This window comes from Saccopteryx bilineata, chromosome 2, assembly GCF_036850765.1.
Source record: "Saccopteryx bilineata isolate mSacBil1 chromosome 2, mSacBil1_pri_phased_curated, whole genome shotgun sequence".
NCBI classification, from domain to species: domain Eukaryota; kingdom Metazoa; phylum Chordata; class Mammalia; order Chiroptera; family Emballonuridae; genus Saccopteryx; species Saccopteryx bilineata.
In genome coordinates this window covers 14,797,144-14,820,548 of record NC_089491.1, presented here as the reverse complement: position 1 = coordinate 14,820,548, position 23,405 = coordinate 14,797,144, and positions in this window count along the sequence as shown.

The window sequence follows — 23,405 nt, the reverse complement described above, 5'->3', positions numbered from 1 at the left end:
CATCAAATGCAAACCAGGATGTAGAGCAACACGAACTTTCACTTATAACAAGTGGAAAGGCAAAATGTCACAGATACTTTGGAAGACTGTGGTTTCTTATCAAATTAAACATACTTAACATATGATCCATTAATTGTGCCCCTTGGCACTTGTCCAAAGGAGTTGAAAACCTATGTGCACAACAGAACCTGCAGAGGTTTATAGCAACTTTTTTCATAATTGCCAAAACGTGGAAGTAGCCAAGATGTCCATTAGTAGGTGAAGGGATAAATAAACTGTGGTACATCCAAATAACAGAATATTATTCAACACTAAAAATAATTAGCTACCAAGCCATGAAAAGACATGAAGGAATCTTAAATGTATTTTACTGAGTGAAAGAAGTCAATTTGAAAAGGCTACATACTGTACAATTCCAATTATATGACATTCCAAGAAAGGCAAAGCTATGGAAACAGTAAAAAAAGTCAGCGGTTGCCAGGTTTTGCGGGAAGGGGAAGGGAGGTATGAACAGGTGGAACACAGAAAAATTCTAGGGCAGTGAAAAATACTCTGAATGATATTATACCGATGGACACATGTCATTATGCATTTTTCCAAACCCACATAGTGTACAACATCAAGAGTGAACCATAATGTACACTATCGACTTTGGGTGAATACAATGTTTCAATGTAGGTTCATCAATTGTAACAAATGTACTGCTCTAGTGGGGATGTTGATGATGAGTGAGGCCGTGCATGTGTGGGGCTGCAGGGTATACAGGAAATTTCTGTACCTTCCTCTAAATTATTTTTATGAACCTAAAACTGCTCTAAATATAAATTTTCACTTAAAAATATGTTACATGGCCTGACCAGGCAGTGGCGCAGTGGATGGAGCATCGGACTGGGATGTGGAAGACACAGGTTCGAGACCCCGAGGTTGCCAGCTTGAGCACAGGCTCGTGTGGTTTGAGCAAAAGCTCACCAGCTTGGACCCAAGGTCGCTGGCTCAAGCAAGGGGTTACTCGGTCTTCTGAAGGTCCATGGTCAAGGCACATATGAGAAAGCAATCAATGAGCAACTAAGGTGTCGCAACGAAAAACTGATAATTGATGCTTCTCATCTGTCTCTGTTCCTGTCTGTCCCTATCTATCCCTCTCTCTCTGGCTCTCTCTCTATCTCTGTAAAAAAATAAAATTAAAAATTAAAAAAAATATGTTACATGACTACTTATACTATCACCCCAATTATGTAAAACAATGTATGAATATATGTAAGATAAAAGACCGAAAGAAAATACACCAAAATATCAATAATTTTTCTCTCTGAATGGTTGCATTTATGGGTATTTAAGTTTGTTTCTCATTCATACTTTTTTGCATTTTTCTTTTTTTTTTACAATGCATATATATTGTTTCAATAATGAGGAATAACCAATAAAACTTATTTGGGTCTGGAGATCTGTCTGCCAACCTCATCCTTGATCTGCCTCCATGGTATCTTTTCAAGATGATGAAGAGGAGAAAGTATTTAAGTCATAAGTTTACATTAACTGCAAAGCACCTTCCCCAAACAATGAAGCTAAATGCTGAAATCCCGTTTCAGAGAACTTCTGGTGCTAAAAATAAGTTCAAAAAAGCATTTGCTGCAGTTGCTAGAGATCTGCTCCAGGACGTCATTCAGAGTGGGCACCAAGTCAAACCCTTGCTCGTCATCAGTGTTGGCTGCAAAGTAAAGAATTTGAACCATTTGGGGGAGGAATGGAGCCAGAGTTCACAAATAACTCTTTCCCTTAGCTTGCTAAAATTGTAATAAAGGGATTTACTGACAGGTGCAGGAGACACGGCGCTTTCCCAATTATTATCCCAGCTAAGCTTTGCAACCACTGGGCGGGAAGGTTGTACTAGTAATAACAATAACTGTGAGTGACATTTACTGAGCACTTATTATACGCCAGGCATCAATGCTAAACAATTTATGTTCCTTTTCCCCTTTTAAATTCATACCATGACGTAGAAGGAGTGAATTGCCTCCACTTTATATGTTAATACACTGTCACTCAAATTAGTCCAATGATTTGCCCAAGGTCACCAAGCTCATGAATGAGAGAACTAGAATTCAGAGCCGTTTATTTAGACCTCAAGTCCAGAGCAGTTTCCACAACTGCTTCCTGAACTTCTAACTTTGATTATTTTTATTGCTATTGTTATTAGGAGAGACAGTAGTTTAGCAGTACAGAGCACTGGCTTCAATCCTGGTCTTTCTAACTGTACAGCCTTGGACAAGTCACTTCAGCTCTGTGTTTTGACTTTCTCCTCTGCAGAATGAAGATCATAGTATCTATCTCATAGGACTCAAGGTCAAACAAAACAATGTATGTAAAGTGTTAGGCCAAAGCTCCCCCCTAGTAAATACTCAAAAGACATTGAGACATATCTGATTTTCCTAAACCTCGTCTTCTCACATAGTGGGTCAAGGCCAGAAAAGTATTATGTCCTTGGGGTTTTCAATACCCAGAACTTCCAGGCTCTCAGATAAGTCATACTCCCCAACTTACTTCCATGGCTTTGCCCTCTTGAAGAGCCTCCTTCACTGGAGTGGGTACCTGTCATTGGAATGTGTACCTAGCATCTAGGGCTGGGAGAGTGACAGGAGTGGACACTTGACCCCTACAGTGCCCCTAAGAAACCCAGGTCCTTAGGACTAAGATGCTCTTTATTATACTATTTTTCAGGGGGCCATGTTGAGTTCATGCTGGCCTCTGAGGGCTGAAGGATATGGAAACCCAGTCCTAGAGGAGAAAATGTTTCCCTGGAAAGGCCACAGAAAGAGGAAATGTCAGACCTGGAGTCAAACCTGTTCGTGTGCAGATGATAAACCAAGACCCAAAAGAGAAAGGGGCCTAGACAAGGTCCATCACCACATATTAGAGTCAGAGCCAAACCCTCTGACTCCTGGGCCACCGTCAGACCCAGATCCTTACGGAGGAGGCAGCTGAGGGTCCACAAGGTGCTACAGTCAGCTGGCTGGAAACCCAAGGGCCTTCCTTCCCCCCCACAGCACTGCCCTCTGACTTTAGTCCAGGCTTCTCTTTATGTCACCCAGTTCCGTCTCCAAGAACTTTCCTTCCTCCTGAAATCACAGAAATGGTGCTGCCAGCTTATCATCAATGGCTCAGGCAGTATTTTATTTTATTTTTTTTAATTTATTTCTTTATTCATTTTTTTAGAGAGGGGAGAGACAGGGAGAAGGGGGAGGAGCTGGAAGCATCAACTCCCATATGTGCCTTGACCAGGCAAGCCCAGGGTTTTGAACCGGTGACCGCAGCATTTCCAGGTCGACGCTTTAGCCACTGCGCCACCACAGGTCAGGCAGTATTTTAAATGATGACAATTACCAGGGTCTGCTCTTGGGCATCAGTCAGGAACTTGGGAATAGTGGAATCTTCCAAAATAGGCCATATGAGTGTAAGGGGACTAGAAACATCTTGCCCGTTCCATCAGGCCTAAATTAGAACAGCTCCGACGGGGGCTCTGGGAGATCAGCCCTGCACTCACGCCTGTTGGTCTGATTTCCTTTCTTACACAATCACCGTACTTTTCTTACAACCGTTGGGTGTTTACTGAGTGTGTGCAATGCCTCAAGTGCAGCCCAGAATTTGGAATTGGATGTAATCCTTAGCCACATACTGGCAGCACTACTTCCTTAGAAACAGGAACCTTGGGATGTCTGCCATCCGGTTACGTGCTGGAGAATTGGTCTACGAATCAGCCAAGCGGGGCTCCCAACCCAAAGTCTCCCTTCAAGGTGAAATGGTCTCATGGGAGAAGTCTATGATCTAGTGGGTCTGATGCCCTACTTCCAGCCTATGTGACCTTGGGGCAGCAATCAACCTCTATACACTTCAGTTTTGTCATCTGTAAAGTGGACATACGTATCTGGTCTACTCATTTTGTGCTAGGAGGAGTCAGTCATTCATTCATCAGAAATGTATATATTAAGCACTGACCTAGAGATACCTTGGTGAACAAGACAAAAAATAAAGTGCACCCTGAACTTGTGCTTACAATGTGATGAATGGGATAATCAATTTAGAAATAAGTGGGTAAACAAGCAAGGTATTGACAGATTATGATACATGTGACAAACAAGATAAAAAGGGTGTTGTGGTGCAGAATAACTGGGGGACATTCCTTTCAGGTGACCCGGGGAAGCCTCCTTGGGGATGTAACATTAAACTTGAGATCAGAAGAAGAAGCTGGCTCTGCAAAGACCAGAAGGCACAGCTAGTGCAGGACTATGAGGCGGGAAAGGAACCGGAAGGGAGACCAGAGCAGAGGAAGCTCATCGGCGAAGGAGAGAGTGGAGCGAAGTGCCCTAGGAGCTAGTTATGCAGAGCTCCACAGCTGCAACCGTGTAAGTAGGCTGGGTTTTCTTCTAGGAGCAATGAGAAGTCAAGGGAGGGTTTTAGGGAGAAGATGAAGGTGGATCATAGGGCGGCAAGGGCAGGAGCATGGGAACCAGTGAGAAGGCGAAGTTGTTCAGGTGTGAGAAGATGGTGGCCTAGGCTGGCCTAGAGGCAGCCTGAGGATTTATTTTCATGTAGAATTGTCGAGACTTGCTGTTGGATTGAACATGGAGTGAGGATGCAGGGATTGGATGTGAGGGAAGGAAAATAATCGAGAATGATTCCTAGATTGGAGAATCAATGTGCACTCATTCAACAAACATCAACTAAGCACATATATCTTGCAGACAGACACGAGGATAAAGTTCCTGTATTTATCTGCGACATATCTCCTGTTCCTCCTTCAAGACTCAGCTCAGCCTGACCAGGGAGTGGCACGGTGGATAGAGCGCTGGGCTGGGACATGGAGGACCCAGGTTCAGGACTCCGAGGTCGCCAGCTTGAACGCGGGCTCATTGGGTTTGAGCAAGGCTCACCAGCTTGAGCCCAAGGTTGCTGGCTCAAGCAAGGGGTCACTCACTCTGCTGTAGCCACCCAGTCAAGGCACATATGAGCAATCAATCAATGAACAACTAAGGAACCACAACGAATAATTGATATTTCTCATCTCTCTCCTTTCCTGTCTATCTGTCCCTCTGACTCTCTCTGTCTCTGACACACACACACACACACACACAAACACACACACACACACAAGACTCAGCTCAAATTCCCCTCCCCTCAAAAGACTTCTTTGATCCTTTTCCCTCAACAGAGTTAGATGTCTTCAACATTGACTGCACTTATTTAAATGTATAAATTTACCTATTTTCTGGGATAAGTACATCCCAAATATTTCATAGGATGTACTTATACTCAAAATATTACACACTGTGTATCTGAGATTCAAATTTAAGTATTCTGTACTTTTATTTGCTACATCTGGCAACACTAGACAGGAAACACTAATTCCATTTTACAGAACTAGGGCTCAGAAAGTGAAAGATTTATCCAAACTGTCTTGAGAGCAGGGACTATGTCTGATTCACTTTTTATTTTATTTTAGTATTTACTTATTTTTAAACAAAAAGTAAATTCCCTGAAAGGCAGTGTACCAGTCCTTTCGGTGGTGAGCTAAAGGATTTATGTTCCATGAAAAGCCTATTCTCCTGAGAATCCATACCCTGTGTTTGTGTAGGTCTATATATATATGCACAGAGCATTAAAAAGTTAATGACTCATTTTTAATTCCTGATTCCCAATGATATTTGGGAAACGTTTACTCAGTGATCAGGTTTTCTGAGCCTCTCATTCCTACAGAAACCCTACAGCTGAGAGAGGAGCTAGCTCAGGACAGAGAATGACTCCAGAAACTCAGTGTTAGGCTTCTCTGTTTTTCCTATGCGTCCTGCCTCAGATTGGTTCAGGTGAGTTTCAGAAAGAAGCGTGAAACCATAGAACAATGTGAAGTTATCACAGGGCATCATGGAAAGGCTCCTTTTCATTGTACTTCCTTCCTGCTCCAGGCTCAGGACCACAAGAAGGCCTGCCAAGGGCTGCCATATCCAGGAAGGTCTTGGCAAAGATGCTGCCCATGGTGTGCCTTCAATAGTCAAAGGCAGGGGTGCAAAGTTCCTTCTGTCCCCTCTGGACAAGCAGACCAGTCAGAGCACGGGTAAGACAGCCTCCATGTGCCTCTGGACCAGATTCTGCTCGTATCTCTCATGATGGACGTCTCAGGCTCCGTCCATTGACAGATCCCACGCTGATGCAAACTGCCCGCCAGAGCTGCGAGTAACCACCGACGCTCTAGAAGACTTGGGCTGCTGCTGCTGGAGGTCAAGGGTCTTGGTTCCTAGCCAGGCTGTCAACTAAGAGTGATGATCTGCTGAAGAATTGGGGCTTGGGTATGAGCACTAGGATTGTCACATCTGAGGCTCACTGGTATGAGAATGAATCCTAGAATGTTAAGTTTAGAAGAGAGGGCCTTACAAAGCATCTAGGTCTAATCCAAACATTCCTGCTCTTCCAGAAACACACACACACACACACACACACACACACACACACACACGTGGCTCAGAGAAGGAAAGGACTAGTCAAGCTCACACAGTAACTGGGCAGCAGAGGTAGGCGTGGAGCTCGTACTTCCTCTAGGCGCTGCATTCCTGATTCAGACCATCAGCTCTCAGTTCAAAGCAAACAGCGAAGGGGCCAGGCGTGGTCACTAACCAGTGTGCTGGTGCTGTGGGTCACCGAGTTTAAACTCTGGCCTGCCGTTAGCATCTTAACCCAATCTGTCACCCTTGACTCCCGAGAGGCCCTGCAGTCCACAGGCTGCGGATTAGAAATAACCTGCTCTCGGCCAAGCGTCTGAAATTGGAGAGGAAATGGCCCACAAAAATCAGCTGATCTAGTTCCCCGGCATCTGTGCTGGAAAATAGTCCCAGGGGCCAGCGAGCTCTTGAACTGGCAAGTGGGCAGGCCCCCTGGAGGCAGAGGGTGGTGGTGAGCAGGCCATGGAGGGGTGGACAGGTGTGGACCTGGCGCAGGTAAGCAACAGTATTACCCTTCTGTCTCCTGTCAGCTCTGTTCAAAAGTTCTTCTCAAATCAAAGTAAAGTCTGTGTCTATGACCTTCTGCCCACTGGGTCCAGTCGCTCCATCTGCAGACTTGGACAGGAGGTGGTCCAGGTCACAACACACGTGAAACTAACAAGTTGGGCAGGAAGCCCAACCTGCATGCAGCCCAGCTAGGGCTCCCTCTGCTGCCAAGCTGATATGCACATCCCTCCGAGGAGCAAAATGGGAAACCCTATGAGACAAGCAAGGGCAGGGCCGCTCTGCCCGGAATTCCTGGATGATCCCCTGCAGGTGCTGGGTTGTTCTGGGCTCTAAGCAGAGAACAGAACAGCCTTTGTGGCTGCCCTCCTGGAACTTACATTCTAGATAAGGAGTCAGGCAATATCTGGGTAAATAAGTAGACAAGATCACTTTTGGAAATGACAGTGCTAAGAAGAAAACACAGGCTAATAATGGGATAGAAAATGACTGAGGGGCAGAATGACCCCTTGGGAAAAGGTGCCCATCGAGCAGAGGCTTGAATGAGGACCAGGAGGCAGCGTGCACGGTCCAAGGAGAGGGACCCACACATGGCAAGTCTCTTAGGCAGGAACCAGCTTAGGGTGTCTGAGGAAGAGAAAAGCCAGAATGGGTAGAAAATAGTGAAGAAGGGGAAGAGGGGAAGGAGGTTAAATCTGCGAGGAGGTTGTGGTCTGAGCCGCAGCCCACCACACCGGGCTTGGAGAAAGATTAAATCATGGCGATGATTCCACTTGTCACAGCCTCATGGTGTGATGTGAGTTATGCAGGCCAGTGGCTCACACAGTGTGGCTGGGGTGTGGTCACTGGGCTGCTCCCCTGGAATCTGTGGCCCAGTTCTCAAATCTAACAGAAAACATCCATCCCAGGTTTCTGTCCAGGCCAAACAACCTCAGGAAGGCTTATCAGCCCCCTAACCGCAGGCAATCTGCACTCCTGAGAGAGCCCAAAGGGTCAGAGGTGACTGGAGAAGGAAGCCTAGGGGTTTGTTAAGTCTGAGCCACACCCTTTTCTTGGGGCTCCTTTCCCCGCATTCAGGCATTCAGTATTCACGGGGGAGAGGGCTCTTCACTTCCTTCCCCAAGCGGGCCTGTCCCCAGAGTCAGCAATAACAAAATATTCACCCTGAGTGAATGGCACTGTGTCGTCTCCCAGGCGTCCTACATTGTAGCAAGTCAAAGTCCCAAGTCAAAGACATGCATCTGGAATTGTGAAATTCAGTAATGGCCACCCAGGTGAGGGTGGCAGGTTGCGCCTGGCGAGTCGTCAGGTTGATGGCAGGGCTCTGCCTAGGGGCCAGGTTTTCTAAATCCAGGGTTGGTGCAGGGCTCCCTCCACCAGGCTGTCTGACCTGGTTCAGGTAAAATGGTTACTCCCACCCACCAGAGGCACTTAACTCTTGAGACTTTGTGGGAGATTCTAGAGATCACCCATCCTATACCGACTGCCAAGGTACAGTTCCTGCAAGTGGCCGCTGAGGCGGGGCTGGGTGGCCTTGAATAAGCTGACAGTCAGAACACTGGGATATCAGTTGAGGATATTCTCACGGAAATGCCCCGCCCCTTCCAGAAAATTCTGCCTGGCTCAGCAAATTGTCTTGTCACCTCATTGGCACTGCTTCCATATTTCTTTTCCATTTCAGACCAGGAGAGAACACATGGGTGCTCTCTGCGAGTTGGTTTAATCTTTCTTCAGGATAATCTAACCTTAAATAACAAGGTCAAGAAATGCTATGGCTACCCCTTGGCCCCTCAGTCTGCTTCTAGGAAACACTTCTAAAGATGGTTGTTAAAGCTTGTTTTCATAAAGCAAGATAGTATTATATAGAAAGAGCAGAAAATTGGAACTACCCGGTTGCCAAATGACAAGCGAAAGGACAAACCCTGTTCCATTCACTTGAAGGAATACTACGACAAGCTTAAAAATGACAAATAATAAATTTTGTCAGGACATGGAAAAGTCTATATGCAAGAATGTCCAGTGACAAATCAGAAACCCAAGCCGCACACGTGTGTCTGTTTCTTTCCCGGAGGCCCTCTACGTGGACACTGGAAGGGCTCAGGAAAGACTCAGTTGTGATTTCAACAAAGCCCATCTCCCTTCGTGTGGGTATTGGTGTGCTCAGAGCCTATCCTTAAAATAATCCTTGTGCAAATGCTTTCCGACTTTTAAATATTGTTCAATATCAAATGATTCACTTTCTTCAGAAAAACAGCACATAATTCTAGTAACTGCTCACTGCTCAATCCTGTGTTAGGTGGTTGGGGCAGAGAAATGACTGGGTGCTACCTGGGACTCAGAAGAGTGGAGGCTGTGTCTTTGAGCAGGTCTCTCCTATCTCAAGGTTACTCCAGGAGTCGGGATCCAGAGAACAGCACATGCGCACACCCAAAGGATGGGTGCCCCAAGGTCGAGGGAAGAAGCAGTGCAAAGAGTCACTTACTCGGACAGCACTGGCCTGGACCAGGGGACACACCCATCTGGCCCGAATGGCGTCCATCTAGAACACTTCTCTGCTCCCCCAACTAATAACATCAGCTGTATATCAGGATTCTTGCTGCAAACTACAAAAATCTACTAGGGATAGGTTAATAATTATTGTTATCGTCATTGTATGCAGGTGCTGCGCTAGGCTTGGTGGTTGGGTTTTATAAAACACATTATATCTGTTTATCCATAACTCTGAAAAGGAGGCAATTATTCCCTGGTTAAAAAAAAAAAAAAGAATTCATTCAGGTTTAGAAAGATGGAGAAACTTGCCCCAAGGTCACAGACTTAGTAGGGGGCAGAGATGGTTTTCAAAGCTAACACTGACTGCAAAGCTGGACATCTCAACCATCAGGTCTCGCTGCCTCTGTAGCGAAGCCCCTGCTGGGCCTCAGCAAGACTCCAACAAGCTGGTTATGGGGTCTCCTCCTCCTTGGGCCTCTGCTGCCCTTCATACTTCAGGGTAATTTCCAGAGAACTGGCTAGAGTTGGTTGTTGACATCCACAGGGGCAAAGCCAAGAAGCTTTCCCAGCAGCTCACAGGAACTGGCAAGAAGCAGAAATGCTCTCATGGCCTCAGGAAACGCCTGCAAATTCTCAAGGAGGCATGACCTGCCCCTTTATCACCTCTCTAGGGGAGATAGTGGGCCTGTCCCATCAGCAGGGAGGGGACAAACCTATTGCTTCCACTTTCCAGGCTGGGTCTCTGCAAATGGAAAACTCACTCCTGTCAAACTTTAGGGGCCAGGCCCTTGGTCGCAGAGCCTACCCTGGGCACGGGGTCATAGTCCTGAAATCGGAGCCACCGCCTGCCTTCTAGGGCTCAGGGGCAATGGTGAGGACAGTGACAGGCAGCATTTGCAATTCTTGGCGGTTGGTGCAGGGGAGGGGATGTGGTGCAAGGGGAAAAGTATGGACTTTGGAGTCAGAAGGAGCTGTTTCTTCACATCCTGGTTGTGTGACTTCGGGCAAATTTCCTAACCTCGCTAGGTTGTTTCTTCATCTGTAAGAAATGTAAATAATTATACTTTTATTGCGCAATTCTCACGAGAATTAAAAGAAACAAGTACATCAATACTTAAAACTGCCTAGCACATAGTTGGCGCTCCCTAAATGACAACTAACTACTAGTATTCATATTACTAGTACTATATTATAAAGGTGCTAGTAGGGCCATCTATAAATTACATTGTTAAGGAGAAAACAACAGAGGGGACATATGAGTTGGGTTTTGACATGTAAGTAGGAGTTTTTGGGTACCTGGTAGGCAAGAGGAGTTTTCTAGTTAGAAACAACAACAAAGGCAGCTTTGTGAGAGAGCATGGAATGTTCAAGCAGCATGAGTGGACCAGGAATGACTGAAGTATGTCCATCCAACCATAAGGGACTAACTAGCCCTTAGATGATTCTCTGAAATCCCCTTTCTAGTGTCCTCAGGTAAAGGCCCATAAAGGACCTCTCCATGTCAATCATAACCCAGCATTCTTGTAAGCTGTGTTCACTGAGGTGAAGCAGCCTCCACACCTCCCGCCGGCCAGTCCATGGGGAACAAATGAAGCTGAGGACGACCCTCCCTGTGCCCAGGCCTCTGATTCGTCTGCTCTGCAGTTCGGCAGACTTGGTTTTGACTCCTGGTGGAGCCGCTTTCCTGGCTGTGTAAACTTGGCCAGCCACTTGTCTCCCTCACCTCTCAGCTCTGCATCTGAAACAACCGGAACAATGATACATCACCTAGATGTCACTGTACAGGATGATCTCAGTGCCCACACACAGCAGGTGCTCTCCGCCGTCCAGAGAAAGGGACCCACATATTCCTGGGGAAGCCTCACCATCTCAACCCCCGAAGATGGAAAAAAAGACTTTTACCAAAATGGTATATCTTAGACACTGCTCTGCACTCTGCTTTTTTCAGTGAATGACAGAACATATAGATTCCCCATTCTTTGAACTCACACATGATAAAGTGTACCATTCAGCGGTTTTTCATATTCTCACTACTATATATTTCCAGAGCACTTTTATCACTCCCAAAAGAAACCTCATATCCACCATCAATCATTTCCTATCCCTCCCTCACACCAACCCCCAGTAGCACTTATCTTATTTTCTGTCCCTGTGGATTTGCCCCTTCTAGACATTTCATATAAATGGAATCATATTACAGTATACGAGGCTTTCTGTGCCTGACTTCTTTCACTTAGCACAAGGTTTTCAAGTTTTACCCCTGTTGTAGCCTGGATCAGAACTTCACTCCTTTTTCTTTTTTTTTTCTTTTGTATTTTTCTGAAGCTGGAAACGGGGAGAGACAGTCAGACAGACTCCCGCATGCGCCCGACCGGGATCCACCCGGCACGCCCACCAGGGGCGCCCGCTCTGCCCACCAGGGGGCGATGCTCTGCCCCTCCGGGGCGTTGCTCTGCCGTGACCAGAGCCACTCGAGCACCTGGGGCAGCGGCCAAGGAGCCATCCCCAGCGCCCGGGCCATCTTTGCTCCAATGGAGCCTTGCTGCGGGAGGGGAAGAGAGAGACAGAGAGGAAGGAGAGAGGGAGGGGTGGAGAAGCAGATGGGTGCCTCTCCTGTGTGCCCTGGCCGGAAATAGAACCCAGGACTCCTACACGCCAGGCCGACGCTCTACCGCTGAGCCAACCGGCCAGGGTTTCACTCCTTTTTTATGGTGGAATGATATTCCATTGTGTGGCTATTATACCACTTTTTGCTTATCTATTCATTAGTCGATGGACATTTGGGTTGTTTCTACTTTTGGGCTATTATGAATAATCCTCATTCTTTTGAATGGTTGCATTGTATTCCATTGATTGGATGGAGCATAGTTTATTTAAGCACTTCCTACTAAAGGATATTTCAGCTCTTTCTTTTTTGCTAATGCAAAAAAAAAATATTGCCACAGTATCCTCTAGTCTTCCATAAGAGGAAGTCAAAATTTACCCTATTTCCTGAGGAAATTATCCAACCAAAGCAAAATGTTATATTGACAAAGATATTTATTGCGGCAATTTTTACAGTAACAGAATTGGGACTACTTAAAGAGTCCACAGTAGAGAGCTATTTAGAAGAGTTCTATTATTTGATGAAATAATGTACAGTCAGTAAAAATGATAATTATGAAGGTGATGTAGCATCAAGTGAATTGCTAATGATGGTCTTAAATGAAAAACAACAACAAACTGTAAAATGGCCTCACTTGCCCAAGTGAGCTCTCACAGAGAGAACATGGGGCTGGGAAGCACACCCATGTCCTCTGTCCTCAAGTGGCCCCTCTCTCTACATGACCATGACCAACAGAGTCCGGGTTCCCCCTCTAAGGAGCAGGCTGAGGATCACTGCCATCCTGCACTTCTGAGGGTGACATGACAGGACCCACTAAGAGGCAGAGGGAAGGTTCTCCTCCCAAGTGACAAGGAGGAGCAGCTGTCCCATTGCAACTCCTTAGATTGTCAGAATGTATGGCTGGGCTATGTAACCATGATGAGAATCATGGGCCAAGGTCATCATGGGTCATTCATGAAGGTAATGGGTGACCTGTTGGGATGGGTACCCTCTGAGCTTCCTGTGAGCCTTGCTTAGAATCTTAGACAAAGACTAACTTCTTTGAGTGCTGCCTGACACTGTACCTCCCAGAGTAGGGAATGCAAAAACATTCAACTAAAGCAGTTGTGAATGCATTCAATTGAACCAATCATGTGAAACTCTTTTTTAAAATGTATGCTTTCTATTGTAGCACTATAACCATTGCCGTTAAGAATGCACACAGGTAGCAAAACCAATGAGGAACATGCAGCCTTTAAATAATATTAATGGGACACTTTAGCACCAGTGGAAGATGTCGGTTGTCCACTTGTAATTGTGATCCTTGTGTTGGGTTCTATCAGTACCCTTAGATTAAATTGAATATTTATTATAACAAACTATAATATGTAATATTTATTATATTGTATATATTATATGTATTACATATAATAGAAATACATACAACAAACTATGTCATAATAAATAAATAGATTATTATGTATTATTTTTGTTAAATCAAAGTTTATATGAAGGAATATAAAAGCCTAGTATTCTATGCTGTTCTGTAAATGCAAATGCATAGTGACTCCCAAGTGCTATGCTACCAGAGCCTAATCAGCACCATGAACTGTGAAACGATGTCCAAAACATTCCCAATCTTGGGGAGAAGTTTAAGGTTGTAGTAGTTGGGTCACAGTTAAGCTGCTGTCACAAAACGACTCTAGAAATATAGTGGCCCAAATATCATCATCATCGTCAATTCATTTCTCTCTTAAAAAAATGGAACAGCCAGGCTATGTTGGGGAAGTGGCTGCCATAAACAGGAACCAGGTTCTCTCTTGCTCTGCCATCATGTCCTAGGGGTGTCCTCATTTGCTTAAAGCTGAGTTGCTACTCCTGGGAAAGAGGAAAGAGCCAACATTTAACCTAGAGTGCTTAAGTTAGAGATGCCCACATGGCCACATCCAGCTGCAAGGGAGGCTGGGAAATGTAGTCTCCACTCCGCTAATGAAGAGGGAGAGGAGGAAATTGGAGGAATAAGCTGCCATCTGCTACAAAGATTGTTTTTTAATTTAAGAAAATGTATAACGACAGAATTATATCACATTCCCATTATACAACTACTGACATTTCTGTATGGTACCTCTTCCCACACTTGGTATTTACATGGATTTTTACAAAGTTGTAAAAATAACGTATATGCAATTTTACATTCCACCAGAATAAAACAATATGATGAAAATTACATTAGATCAGAACAATGATATACTATTTTTGTTGTTGACAGAGACAAAGAGAGAGGCAGAGAGAGACAGATAGGAACAAACAGACAGAAAGGGAGAGAGATGAGAAGCATCAATTATTCATTGCAGCACCTTAGTTGTTCATTGATTGCTTTCTCATATGTGCCTTGACTGGGGGCTACAGCAGAGCAAGTGACCCCTTGCTCAAGCCAGCAACTTTGGGCTCAAACCAGTGACTATAGCCTTCAAGCCAGTGACCTTGGGCTTCAAGCCAGCAACCTTTGGGCTCAAGCCAGCGACCATGGGGTCATGTCTATAATCCCATGCTCAAGCCAGTGACCCTTCGCTCAAGCTAGTGAGCCTGCACTCAAGTTGGATGAGCCCCCACTCAAACCAGCAACCTCAGAATTTCAAACCCCTCCCCCTTTTCTCTCTTTTTCTCCCACAGCCATAGTTCAATTGATTTGAGCACATCAGCCTTGGGCACTATGGGTGGCTCCATGGAGCCTCCACTTCAGATGCTAAAAATAGCTTGGTTGTGAGCATGACCCCAGATGGACAGAGCATCGGCCCCAGATGGGTGTTGCCAGGTGGATCCTGGTCAGGGTGCATGCAGGAGTCTGTCTCTCTATCTCCCCTACTCTCACTTCAAAAAAAAAAGCAACCCCACAACAACTGTGAATTAGACTTAGAGAATCCTAACACCTTAGGACAGGATGGATACTTGGCAACAGCTCCTCCTTACTCTAAATGGGGAAAGTGAGGCTGGCAAGTGGGAAAACAAACATTCATACCAATAGATATAGGATATGAGAATGTCATTTGTTCATTTAAAAACCATTGGTTGAGGCCTGACCTGTGGTGGCGCAGTGGATAAAGCATCGACCTGGAAATGCTGAGGTCGCTGGTTTGAAACCGTGGGCTTGCCTGGTCAAGGCACATATGGGAGTTGATGCTTCCAGCTCCTCTCCCCCTTCTCTCTCTCTGTCTCTCTTCTCTCTCTCTCCCTCTGTCTCTCCCTCTCCTCTCTAAAATGAATAAGTAAAAATTAAAAAAAAGAAGTTTAAAAAAAAAACCATTGGTTGAATACCTGCTTTATGACATTTTCAACACACTAGATTCTGGTAACCAATGGTGAACAGACAGGATTCTTGTTTTGTTTTGGGTGCTTATGGTGTTTAATACTGCTAATGTTTGCTGAACATCTGTCATACACACCACACATTTTCATAGACCTTTGTCTACTGTATTTCATCAACAACATTAACCCTCCCTGGGCTGAGTTAGGGTCTGCTACGCCCTGTAAGTAGGTACTATTTGCAATCTCACAACAACCGTCTGAGATAGCTATCATTAACCTCATTTTACAGAGGAGAGAACTGAGAACCAGAGAGGGTAGGTGAATTTCTCAAGGTTACGCAGATAAAAAGTGACAAGCCTGGGGTCCTGTTCCCACACAGCAGCTTCACCCTCCAATACCCAGGCATCACAAAACCTAAATATTTAGGTTCAATATACTTGGATCTGTCCAGACTTACTAACGTTACTGCAATGGGGCCCAGGGCTCTTCGGTAATTAGTAAGATCCTCATATACTTTACATATATGCTGGAGTGTAGGAATCACTGCCCTAATTAGTCACCTGGAATCCTATAGTTCAATCTTCCAAGAAAGGAACTATCCCCCAGGTTTCAGGCTCAAGCATCAATCCCCACGTTCCACTAGGGGGCAGTATAAGCCAATGTGTCTAGAGAAGCATTACTACATCGGGGAAGGGAGTGGAACCAGTGATGACATTCATTCATTTATTGGACCAACAGTGAGGGCCAGCCATGTGCCAGACCCAGGGCTGGGCAATGGTGGAAGATTCCTATAATTCTACTTAACAAATGAGGAAAGCTCCTTGGGAGCAATGTGCTCCCATCTGGTCCATCATCTACTACCTCTGTTTCTTCCTACTTTTTTTTTTCTTTTCTTCTTACACAAATGCTGTTCTTGTGGAGGTTTTTGGTTTGACCCATTTGCTTTTCTTTAGGGTTCATGAGGTTACTTTTGTTATCAGTATTGTTGGGTTTATTGGTTTTGCAATTTAGTTGCTATTTTAGGTGGGGATTCAGAGACTGAAGAACTATGCAGCTACCACCAATCACCTGCTACTTTCGTGATGAATTTTGACATTTAATGATTTTTGTCTGGAAATTCTGGTAGTGTCCTATATGCTCCTATATTGACTATAAAGACACTCCCCCATCACCACCCGCCATGAGTAGTAATCCAATCCTCTTAGCTTGGGAACTTGATGGAGGGTTACTTTCTCTGGGAAACCTTGGTTGTCACCTGTGAGCTCCCACAAGCAAGAACCATACCCAATTCATCTCTGTATCCCCAGGCCCTCGCACAATGCCTGGTACAGAGTAACCTAATATGATATTTCCTGAAAAAAGGAACTTCTGCTATATGATGCCTGCAGCCAAGTTACATAACTAAAACAAAATTATTCTTTTTTCTTTTTTTTGTATTTTTCTGAAGCTGGAAACAGGGAGAGACAGACAGACTCCCGCATGCGCCCGACCAGGATCCACCTGGCACGCCCACCAGGGGCGATGCTCTGCCCCTCCGGGGCGTCGCTCTGTTGCGACCAGAGCCACTCTCAAGCCTGGGGCAGAGGTCAAGGAGCCATCCCCAGCACCCGGGCCATCTTTGCTCTAATGGAGCCTCGGCTGTGGGAGGGGAAGAGAGAGACAGAGAGGAAGGAGAGGGGGAGGGGTGGAGAAGCAGACGGGCACTTCTCCTGTGTGCCCTGGCCGGGAATCGAACCCGGGACTTCTGCACGCCAGGCCGACGCTCTACTACTGAACCAACCGGCCAGGGCCCAAAACAAAATTATTCTTAAAAAATAATTTGGCCCTGGCCAGTTGGCTCAGTGGTAGAGCGAAAACCAGGCATATGGATGTCCTGGGTTCAGTTCCTGGTCAGGGCACACAGGAGAAGTGACTGCTTCTCCACCCCGCCCCCTCTGTCTTCTCTCTCTACATCTCTCTCTTCTTCTCCCGCAGCCATAGCTCAGTTGGAGCGAGTTGGCCCTGGGCACTGAGGATGGCTCCATGGCCTCCCTCAGGTGCTAAAATAGCTCAGTTGCCAAGCAACAGAGCAACAGCCTCAGATGGGCAGAGCATCGCCCCACAGGGGCTTGCCAGGTGGAACCTGGTCAGGATGGATGCAAGAGTCTATCTCTCGCCTGACCAGGTGGTGGCGCAGTGGATAGAGCATCGGACTGGGATGCGGAAGGACCCAGGTTCAAGACCCCGAGGTCACCAGCTTGAGCACGGGCTCATCTGGCTTGAGCAAAGAGCTCACCAGCTTGGACCCAAGGTCGCTGGCTCCAGCAGGGGGTTACTCGGTCTGCTGAAGGCCCACAGTCAAGGCACATGTGAGAAAGCAATCAATGAACAACTAAGAAGTCGCAACGCGCAACGAGAAACTGATAATTGATGCTTCTCATCTCTCTCTCCGTTCCTGTCTGTCTGTCCCTATCTCTGCCTCTGTAAAAAAAAAAAAAGAAAAAAGAATCTATCTCTCTGCTTCCCCGTGTCTCACTTAAGAAAATAATAATAATTTATGCTCATTGTAGAAAATTTAGAAAATACAAAATATATATAGAAAATATTTACCTATAATCTCATCCCCAGGAGAAAACCACTATTACCCTTTTGGTTGTGTTTTATCTTGTTCTTTTTTTCTTTTCTATTCCAAGGGAAAGGAGGGGAGATAGATTCCCGCATGCATCCCGACCAGGATCCACCCGGCAACTCCAGTCTGGGGCCAATACTCTGCCCATCTGGGGTCATGCTCACAACTGAGTTATTTCTTTTAGCACCTGAGGCAGAGGCCCCATGGAGCCATCCTCAGCGTCCAGGGCCAATGCGTTCGAATCAATCAAGCCATGGCTGCAGGAGGAGAAGAAAGAGAGAGCAAGAGAAGGGGAGGGAGAGGGGTGGAGAAGCAGATAGTTGCTTCTTGTGTGTGCCCTGACCAGTAACCGAACCCTGGACATGCACACACCGGGCCAACATTCGACTACTGAGCCAACCGGTCAGGGCCTCATTTTATTCTTATGCATATTTAAACCATTTAATTTGAAACATGCTGTATGCCAGTTTTAAACCTGTTTTCCACTTATGTTTCTGCATTTTCTCACGTATGAGTCTTCATAGCATTATTTCATAACTATGTAGTATTCCCACGTATGGTAAGAGCAATTTTAGTACAAAATTAAAGACATTTCTAAAACAGTAGGATGAGTTTATGCAGATTGCCTGCTGATGTCTTGCCATGACATGCCCTATAATAACTGGAAATGAAGTAGAAGGCAACTCCAGTTTTAGAATACATCCGGAGTGGCCTAACCTGAAGTGTATGTAGGAAAGTCCTTATGTATTCAACAGCAACAGAATTCAGTCTCACTCATTGCCATGCCAGGCGCTACTCCCAAAAGTTCCACTAGATGGCAGAATAGGTTTAGATAACAGCAGTGGTTCTCAACCATAGTGGCCATCACAATCACCTGCCGACTTCAGCGGGCGTTTCTGATTCATTAGGTCAGGGTAGGGCCCAGTAATTTGCATTCCTACCAAGGCCACAGGTGATGCTGACATGATAGAAGGAAACCACACTGTGAAAACAATGTATCATAGGCATCAATGTAGACTAATTCACAGGCCCATCCACCCACACATCCATCTGGCTCCCCAAGTTTACTTTGTACCAGTCCTAGATGATATGGGTATAGAGAACAAGAGACAATTCCTGTTCTCAAGACACAGTCTTGTGGGCGAGAAAAAAGAGAAATGGAAAAAAAAACCCACATAGTTTTTCTTCTAATGCTTACTTTTATCAGCTTAGGCTGCCACACAGCCTTCATACAGGCTTCCGTTTTTTGACTGATTCCCTTGCATTTGGAGTTCAAGCTTTGTGCCCTTAAAGTTTGAATGATCAACTCGCTGCAGTAGCCTTACATGGCTCAATCTGCCGAACTAACAAACATAGGAATGTGTGCTCTCCTGTGAAACTCGCACAGACGGAAACTCTCCTCTCTGAACTCACAGAGCCCTGACATATATAAACACACACCTGACACTCCCTCCCTGACTCCACATTAATGAGTAAAAATAAAACACTAGTATGACTTTGTCCTTGGAGTCTCACTGGCTTGCCTTCTAGATGGATCCCTCATTTTAAATTTCAGCAGTTAATTTTTTTTGGGAAAAAAATCTTTTAATTCATGATTGCCCAAATTTTCCTTTATTTTTGATCACCTGAAAATGTTTTTGATCATTAGAAAATGTTTAAAGATACAGTTCTATATATGCTCTTCTGAAGAGCTAGGTCTTCCTAAGACTACTTTCACAGGCAATGCATAATTTGTGATATATCACATTAATTACTGGGACATAAATGGGGATAGGATTGTTGACAGATTTGCTTGACACTAAACCTTTTCATGTAATGAAAGAAATTTCCGTGCACGCCTGGTGTTGAACTATTACTTCTAAATTAGTGATGCCTAGATTAGTGAAACTGTATTTGTGACTAACTCATCTCAAACAATGGTTCCCATATTATTTGAAAATGTAATAAAAATAAATGGGTAAAAGATGAAGACAGAATTAAAAAAAAATACAAATGAGCGGCCCTGGCCAGTTGGCTCAGCGGTAGAGCGTCGGCCTGGCGTGCAGGGGACCCGGGTTCAATTCCCGGCCAGGGCACATAGGAGAAGCGCCTATTTGCTTCTCCGCCCTCCCCTTTCTTTCTCTCTCTCTCTCTCTATCTCTCTCTCTCTCTTTCTCTCTCTCTCTCTCTCGCTCTCTTCCCCTCCCACAGCCAAGGCTCCATTGGAGCAAAGATGGCCCGGGAGCTGGGGATGGCTCCTTGGCCTCTGCCCCAGGCGCTAGAGTGGCTCTGGTCGCGGCAGAGCAACGCCCCCTGGTGAGCGTGCCGGGTGGATCCCGGTCGGGCACATGCGGGAGTCTGTCTGACTGTCTCTCCCGTTTCCAGCTTCAGAAAAATACAAACAAACAAAAAAACCCAAAAAACAAATGAGCACACATACAAATATCTGTCTTCACATGCTAAAGACGTCAATTAAAGCAACCTTGAGATACCTTCTTTATACCTACTAAATCGATAAACATGTTTATGCTAACCACTCAGAATTGATGATGTTATGTTGAAATACGCACAGGCCAACCAGCAAGGTGACAGCATAAATCACTTTAATCCATTTGGAAAGCCACGTGATAAATATAGAACAAAAGACACGAAGTGTTTCTTCCTGGACACAGGTTTCTGGGGAGCCAGATATGTTCTTTCTGATCGGGACAATGGTTAGATGGGTGTTCACTTTACAATTCAGTAAACTGTAACAAAAAAAATGTTACAAAAGATTTCCTTTCCTTTTACCAGTAAGTCATCCACTGGAAACATGTTCTAAGGAAATATGAGCAAAGAACTCTGTTGCATTACCTAAAAAGCAAAACTGGAAACTCCCTAATAATCCACCAAAGTAGGAAAGGCTTAGCAAATTACAGGTAACAAAGGAATATTACAAAGTACTGTACTATGGTAATTGCAAAGACTTAAAGCACATTTCTGACAGCACAAGACAAAACAAGGACTTGCGATCACATAAATCTATACACAATTGCATTAAGGATTAGAAGTGGCTATTAAAAATTATGACAAAGGAACTCTGGGTGATTTCCCCCCAAAATTGGTGTTATTGGTATTTTACCACAAAGAGAACAGAACATGTGGTTTAAATGCAAACAAAGCACAGGGACCTTCCACTGGCGAGGACTACTCATGTCTACTCACAGTGATCATCAAACATTCCACCCTAATGTACTCAGGACATTGTAGCGGTTTATAGGCTACAGCAGAACAGGGAAGTCTAAGAGAGTAAGAGCTGTGTATAATAGGTATTTTGTTTTGCTTCAATGCTGATATTCCTAAAGCTGTTTTTCCTCCATAACACATAGCCCCTAAGATAATCCATGAAATTTATTAAAATATCAAGAACTTATTGCCTGACCAGGCGGTGGCACAGTAGATAGAGCATTGAACTGGAATGCTGGGGACCTAGGTTTGAAACCCCAAGGTCACTGGCTTGAGTGCGGGCTCACCAGCTTGAGTGCAGGGTTGGTGACTTGAGTGTGGGATCATAGACAGGACCCCATGGTTGCTGGCTTGAAGCCCAAGGTTGCTGATTTGAGCAAGGGGTCACTGGCTCAGCTGGAGCACCCCCCTCCCAGTCAAGGCACATATGAGAAAGCAATCAATGAACAACTAAAATGCCACAACTACAAGTTGATGCTTCTCATCTTTCCTTTTCTCTGTCTGTCCTTGTCTGTCCCTCTCTCTCTCTCCCCTTCGCTAAAAAAAAAAACAAAAAAATTTATTGAGCATTGTGTAAGAACTCAATCTTACAATGTTGCTGCAGAAACAAGGTATTTGCCAGAATTGTGAAAAATTTATGGACTAAAGGTGAAAGTTAATGGTTTACCAACTGCAAAAGGTACGATGTGATGAACTGCCAAATAAATTGCACAAGGACCCTAAACAAAAATGCTGAGTCAGGCTGAGTGGGAGATGGTAGCCAGCAGAGGCTTTAAAGATAGTGAGAGGTCAAGTGGAGCCCTACAGGCTGGCCCTAGGACTGGTGGAGAGACACCTGAGGCTTTCCCAGCATGGGACAGGAAAACAGCGAGCAAAACTGCCTGAAGAGATAGATGAGCAGGCGCTCAATCTCCTTCGCTGATAAACCTAGTCGCCCCTGTTGATAACAGGGAGTCACGAAGGGCATCTGAGCAGAGGAACCATGCACTCCAAGTGGCGGTTGGGGAGATGTCCTAGAGGCAGAGTAGAAATAGATGGTTCAATAGGTGCTCACAAGTGGTGAAGGAGGAAGGCAGCAGTCCATGTTTGAATCGAAAAGACTTGAAACAGGGAGAGACAGGAGGGGAGACCAGGCAGGAGAAGACCAGGTATGTGAAGGCTAACAATCACACCACTTCTCTAGGCAATTAGCGCTTTCCCAAACCTCAGCTTTCTCATCTGTAAAAGAGGAACGATAATCTGCCCTATAATGATCCTTTTTGGGGACCAAAGGTACAGGACTATGTCTGGTGATAAAAAGGCCTAGAAATTAAATTAAGAAGAAAGAATAGCCTGACCAGGCGGTGGCACGGTGGATAGAGCATCAGACTGGAATGCGGAGAACCCAGGTTGGAGACCCCGAGGTTGAGGTCACCAGCTTGAGTGCGGGCTCATCTGGTTTGAGCAAGGCTCACCAGCTTCAGCCCAAGGTCACTGGCTCGAGCAAGGGGTCACTCGGTCTGCTTTAGCCCCCCCCCCCCCCCGGTCAAGGCACATATGAGAAATCAATCAATGAACAACTAAGGAACTGCAACAAAGAATTGATGTTTCTCATCTCCCTCCTGTTGGAATCCATGGGAGTCCGAAAGACCAGAGTAACAGGCTTTATTGAAAGGAAGAAAGGAACCCTGTCGGGGAATTCTCCTGGGGAGAAGAGCGCTGGTTACAGACAAGGGGTGAGTTATATAGCGTTTGGGAGAGCCTGAGGGGATACTGAGTCAAAGTTTCTGGTATGTTCTCTTTTATGGTTTTAGGATTTCAGCTTTTTGGAATGCTCCTTCTTGGGGCAGGTTGACTAGCTTCTTGGAATTCCTCTGTCTCAGGGGCGATAGGGTGAGGTCTGACAGATAAGCAAAACATCAAGAGGGCAGTTTGGAATTCATGTATCTATCACCTCCCTTCCTGTCTGTCTGTCCCTCTGTCTGACTCTCTGTCTCTGCCACACACAAAAAAAAAAAAAGAAGAAGAAAGAATAAACCAATCCGGGCATGTGCTGAATGGAGGAGAGAAAAGAGGGGAAGACAATTCCAAGGTCTTGACCTGCGCAATAGTCCGTTTTACCTGCACCCCTGCTGCCACTGCCATCTGCAGCCATGGGCGCGAGTGACCAAAATTCCTTCCTTGCATTTTATTTTTAAGCGTATTGTTCTCCCTTTTGGATGTCATTCAAAAACTGTTATAT